At 46.9% G+C, this 6,000-nt stretch overlaps 1 non-coding gene across 1 annotated transcript; it reads left to right on the top strand.

The window, feature by feature from the left end:
* The first annotated feature begins 3,181 nt into the window (after nt 1-3,181).
* LOC136594275 (U2 spliceosomal RNA) lies at nt 3,182-3,372 on the top strand. Its single transcript, XR_010788556.1, has one exon. It is a non-coding gene; the product is annotated as a U2 spliceosomal RNA (small nuclear RNA).
* The last annotated feature ends 2,628 nt before the right edge of the window (nt 3,373-6,000 follow it).

Below are 6,000 nucleotides of genomic sequence, written 5' to 3'. Positions count from 1 at the left end.
AAAGCCGTGGATTGCCAGGATAATTTAAAATCTCCCTGCTCCTGGCTACAAAACTCAGCCGAGAGCCTGGAGATTTTATGGGGGGCCGCGGTGAGCGGTTCCTGGTCATGTGTTTGCCGTTATTCAATGGATAATGGCGATCACGTAAAAGTAAAAAAAAGTGAAGTTTCATCTCCCCTCACCGATGAGGCCTCCGTATTTGCACCCCGACACGATCTTCCTCCGTGAACTTTCCAGGATCCTGCGCATGCGACCGCTGGCAAAACACCGGACACATGCGCAGGAGTCGGGGAGCCCAGGAAATTTAAAATCTCCTTGCTCCCAGCAACCAACGGTCGCCGAGAGCCTGGAGCAGTGACGGGTGGCCTCGTTGAGCGGTCCCCGGTCACGTGAAAAAAAAAAAAAGTTAGCGATCTACCTTTGGCCGGTCTAACATGACCGGATAGGAATTACGGATTCCACATGCGTCTGATCCACAGTATTACGCAGATCAATCGCATTGGATTACACAATTCCGCTCACATTAGTGGGTTGGAATTGCGTAATCCACTCGCAGAAAAGAGAACGCAGCAGGTTCTATTTTACCGCGGATATACGCAGCATAGAGGCCATTGTGCTCCATGGTCATGGATATACCCGCTGCCCATACGCAACTACCTTGAATGCGGGCTGCGGGTACCCGCGTCATCGCTATGCGACGGTGCGGGAAATACAAACAAAAATAAAAGTACTGCGCATGACCGCCTGTGAGGAGGCAGTTATGCGCAGTACATTACGTGGCTGTATGCAGGGTCCCAGCCGGGATCCGCTGTGGGCCTCCGCAAGCGGATTCCACCTATGGCTGCGTGAGCCCGGCGTTATTCAGACCGCTACCTGTAATACGCAATTTTCAAGAAGCCCCGGGAACGCTCGCCTTCCTGCCGTTCCAGGAGCAGCTTGTTGAGCGTCTTCTGTGCGAGACCGCCGCACCTCATCAAGCTTACGGAGACTCACAGAGCGCCACTTTTTACACCCCTTACCCGCCACTGAGGTCACGAAATACCCGCCAAAAAGCATGAGGAGGGGGTACACTGTTTTATTGCCCCATGTACTCATCCCAACCAGCCTCCATAATTACCCCTATCTTCGGAAATAACACATAGTTCACATTGTTACTTTTATCTAAGATTTGGGGAACGCCGAAAAGGGCGCGGAGGGGGGGTAGTTTTAGGGAGTCAATTTTTATTCCGCACAAAAAAGCAATGGGGCCTGGGAATTATTCAGTTGTGCCCTGCAATCCAACGGGTGTTCCCTCCATTATAGGCCTAACCATGTCTCCTGTAAGTAGATTAGTGCCACAATGGGTATGTTTTTGAACACGGGACAAACAGGGGTATCCATTTTGGGGTGAACATCTTCATTCCTGTGTACACTGTACAAAAAAAAACAGTTTTTAAATTGATACAACTGTCCAAAAAATGAAAATTGTATATTTTTTTTTTTTTTTTTTCTACTGCTTTGCTTAGATTTATTCAAAAATAGTACCCCTAGATGAATTCGTTAAGGGGTCTTATTTTCAAAATGGGGTCATTTGTTGGGGTTCTCTGTCGTTTTGGCCGCTCAAGGGCTCTACAAGTGGGCAATAGGGCCTAAATCATTTTCATGCTAAATTTCTGTTCTGAAAGCCACCGACTACTTCTTTCATTTTGGGCCCTGTTGTGCATCCAGACAAAAGATTAGGGCCACAATGGGTATGTCTCTGAACACGAGACAAACAGGGCTATCTATTTTGGGGTGCAAATCTTCATTCATGTGTGTGCTGTACAAAAAAAGCAGTTTTTAAAATGACAGAATTGCCAAAAACAAAAATCACATTTTTTTTCCTTTTGCTTTGCTTGAATTCATTCAAAAACTGTGGGGTCAAAATGCGCAGTACACTCCTAGATAAATTCGTTAAGGGGTCTAGTTTTTAAAATGGGGTCACTTGTGGGGGTTTTCTTTGGTTTTGGCCGCTCAAGAGGTCTACAAAAATGCTATGGGGCCTAAAACGCCTTCAAGCAAAATTTATGTTCTGAAAGACACGGACTACTCCTTTCATTTTGGGTCCCGTTGTGCATCCAGACATAAGAGTAGGGCCACAATGGGTACGTTTCTGAACACGGGAGAAACGGGGGTATCCATTTTGGGGTGTAAATCCTCATTTTCATGGGCACTATAGGAAAAAAATATGTCTTTAAAATGACATATTTGCAAAAATATGAAATTTTATTTTTTCTCCTAAATTGAATTAATTCCTGAAAAATGGTGGGGTCAAAATACTCATGCCCCCCTCAGTGAATACATTAAGGGGTGTAGTTTTTAAAATGGGGTCATTTGGGGGGGGTATCTATTATTCTGACACTCATGAGCCTTTGCAAACTTGGCTTGGTGCAGGAATGTGCATCCAGAATAAAGTGAACAGATGGAAATATATATCTTATCAAAAATTTGTACAGTATATTTGAGATATTACAGTTGAAAATGTGAAAAAATGACAATTTTTTCAAAGTTTTTCCAATATTGGTACTTTTAATAAATATACACAAATTCTATCAGTCTCTTTTTACAACCTAAATGAAGTACAACATGTGGCGAAAAAAAATGTCAGAATCACTGGGATATGTAAAGCCTTTACAGAGTTATGCTACGTTGAAGTTCTTCGGATGACCATGCCGCTCTAATATTCTCCTTACTAGGGTCTACTAATGCTGGCCCAGGGGAAGGCAATAAAGCCCTATGGGGCCGAAGCCAATTTCCCTTATTTTAGGTTAAAAGTTTCCATCCGTCCCCACTGGAAATGCGGCCGGCCGAAGAGATCCCTCCAACCGACCGACCGACGCACCTTCAGAGACAAACTAGTGCTTGCTTCTAGTGTCATCGCCGGCTTAACCATCCTTTGTAGGGAGCTGACGAGTCCTGCAGTAGCAGCAGCAGCAGGCTCTGCAAGCCTAGGATGCGTGAGCACGGTGCAAGAGGAAGGACTGAGGGTGTGAGGCTGGGCGCGGTTGAGAAGGCGTGGGGCGGGGCTATGGAAAGTTTTAATAGCTCTCCCAGCTGCCTGGGTGCATTGTGGGTGCGCCCAGAGTGCTGGCTGAGCGTGTTGCCTCAAGCCTTGGAAGTGGAGTTGGGCGGGCCGGGCTACAGGTGAAACCCATTTCGGGTTATCGCTTCTCGGCCTTTTGGCTAAGATCAAGTGTAGTATCTGTTCTTATCAGTTTAATATCTGATACGTCCCCTATCTGGGGACCATATATTAAATGGATTTTTAGAACAGGGAGCTGGAAAAAGAGCTTGCTCTGTCCACTCCACGCATTGACCTGGTATTGCAGTACCTCCAGGACCGGTGCACCCCCTTTCCTACAGCAGTTTCCAAAAGCAGAAAAACAAAACCGACGAGCAAGAGGTGCAGCGCAGCTGTGGCGGCGGCTGCTGCTACCACCCAAGCACTTTGATTGACACTCAGCCCGTCTGCTCGCAACATTGTATCCACTGAGCAGCTGCGTCTGCCAGAGTGTGCACAGCACAGGTACAACTGGAAGCAAAACACACACACACACACACACACCAGTTCATATGGCAGCCGCACTCTATAGTTCGTACCTACCGCTGCGCTAATAGCCAAGTTGGAAACATCGGGCAGGCACAGCGTATCCTGGCAGCCTGCGTCTGTATGCTCCACGTATTCGGGTCATGGGTGTATGTGCAGGGGGCCCGGAGCCCTAGGGGGCCCATAAAGTCTCTCTTCCCCACATTGTAAACCAATGCTATCAATGACGCTTTATAGTTTGGGGGCCCAGTTCCAGACTTTGTACTGGGGCCCCGCAGCTTCAAGTTACACCTCCGGATCAGGATAATGCTAGGCCATTCCAACCAGCCTGTGTGTGTGACCTGCAGTCGCTGGTAGTCGAAAAGCGGCCGGCCCCGGATGCGCGCTTCAGAGTGGACAGACAGCAGCGGACCCCCAATCACACAGGCCCAAGGCTTGCTATGTAGCACGGAATACCTCATTGGACTGCAGCACTCCACGCGGGCTGAGATACACGCTCCACGTGGGATGGGCAGTATTCGTCCATGAAGATCCAGGCCAACGTTTAGAGATGGAGCAACACTCGGGGAGCAAAGAACTCCAACGAACGGACGCCTACTTTACAAGGATGTATTGCTTTATTCAATGCATGGACACAGAAACAGTTCAACCGCTCGATTACAGACCGCAGTCAATACAGTAAAGAAAGAAATGTGTCTGTTTAATGTAAACTTGCATGGAGCTCGTTTGTCAGCCACTGACTGACTGAATGCTGAAACGTGGTCTGACGTTACATGCACCACCAGGGATAAGGCCTTGCCTATAAGCATTCCCCAGCTGGCAAAAACCGAACCTCCCTGCCTATTCCTCACCATGGAAGAACGGAACCTACCTTTTTTTAAAAAAAAGAAAGCCACAGCAGCAGCCAACTCGATTTTGGTAGGCCGCTGTCTCCCCCTTGTGTGCTGCATAAAAAATGCACTCCACTAAAAATAGCAATGATCCACGAAATAGAGCGTATGGAGAGAATGAGGCTTCCAGATGAGCCGTCAGGCTATGATAAATTGTATCACACCTGGGCGATATGGATAGATGCCCGGAGCTCACCCCTATTTACCAAGTGGTTACAGACAGGGACATGTGAGTAACACGTTTAAACCACAATCGTAAAGAGAAACAACAATTCCGGAGCCCGCCCCCCCCCCCCTTTTTGTTTTATTTTTTCTTTCTCCCGTGTCATAGATACCTACCCCCCCCTTACCCTCCCCTCATTCCCCTGTTTGTAGACCTTATAAAATATCACAGACAAACATGATATAGTTCAACTCGAAATTGATTTATTAAGTTTCATTGTCAAAGTTAATTTTACATTGCTTTGAGATAAGGCAAAAGTTTCCCCCCCTCCATGAAACCAATAAAACCTATATTGAATAAAATAAAAATGATGCAGTTACCGGTAGTTCTGCAGCTTCTTGGTGGAAATAAAGACCATCTCCCGTCTCCCAGCTGCAGCAGAGACTGACTGAAATGGCTGCCAAGCCCGGTATTAATGCTTCTAAATTGATGACATCACAAAGGAGTGACATCGTCAGCCTTCCAAACACCTGGCTCAATTGCATACAGTATGTATGTATGTATGCATGTATGTGAGTGAGTCTATCTATCTATCTATCTATCTATCTATCTATCTATCTATCTATCTATCTATCTTTATTAATTATGTAGAATATAGATATGGATTATTTCTAAATTACAGATTTTGTAGATATAGATTAAAGATAGATTTAAGATTGTGTGTGTGTGTGTGTGTGTGTGTGTGTGTGTGTGTGTGTGTGTGTGTGTGTGTGTGTGTGTGTGTGTATATATAATGTATATATGTAAAAAAAAATATAAAATCTGTAGTTATGTATGTATGTATGTATGGCGGGCGGGCAAAAAAGGCCTGCTGTATGTTTTTAAGTTCTTCGGATGACCATGCCGCTCTAATATTCTCCTTACTAGGGTCTACTAATGCTGGCCCAGGGGAAGGCAATAAAGCCCTATGGGGCCGAAGCCAATTTCCCTTATTTTAGGTTAAAAGTTTCCATCCGTCCCCACTGGAAATGCGGCCGGCCGAAGAGATCCCTCCAACCGACCGACCGACGCACCTTCAGAGACAAACTAGTGCTTGCTTCTAGTGTCATCGCCGGCTTAACCATCCTTTGTAGGGAGCTGACGAGTCCTGCAGTAGCAGCAGCAGCAGGCTCTGCAAGCCTAGGATGCGTGAGCACGGTGCAAGAGGAAGGACTGAGGGTGTGAGGCTGGGCGCGGTTGAGAAGGCGTGGGGCGGGGCTATGGAAAGTTTTAATAGCTCTCCCAGCTGCCTGGGTGCATTGTGGGTGCGCCCAGAGTGCTGGCTGAGCGTGTTGCCTCAAGCCTTGGAAGTGGAGTTGGGCGGGCCGGGCTACAGGTGAAAC

Source organism: Eleutherodactylus coqui, unplaced genomic scaffold, assembly GCF_035609145.1.
Source record: "Eleutherodactylus coqui strain aEleCoq1 unplaced genomic scaffold, aEleCoq1.hap1 HAP1_SCAFFOLD_139, whole genome shotgun sequence".
Taxonomy (NCBI): domain Eukaryota; kingdom Metazoa; phylum Chordata; class Amphibia; order Anura; family Eleutherodactylidae; genus Eleutherodactylus; species Eleutherodactylus coqui.
This window is presented reverse-complemented; position numbering and strand designations above follow the sequence as displayed.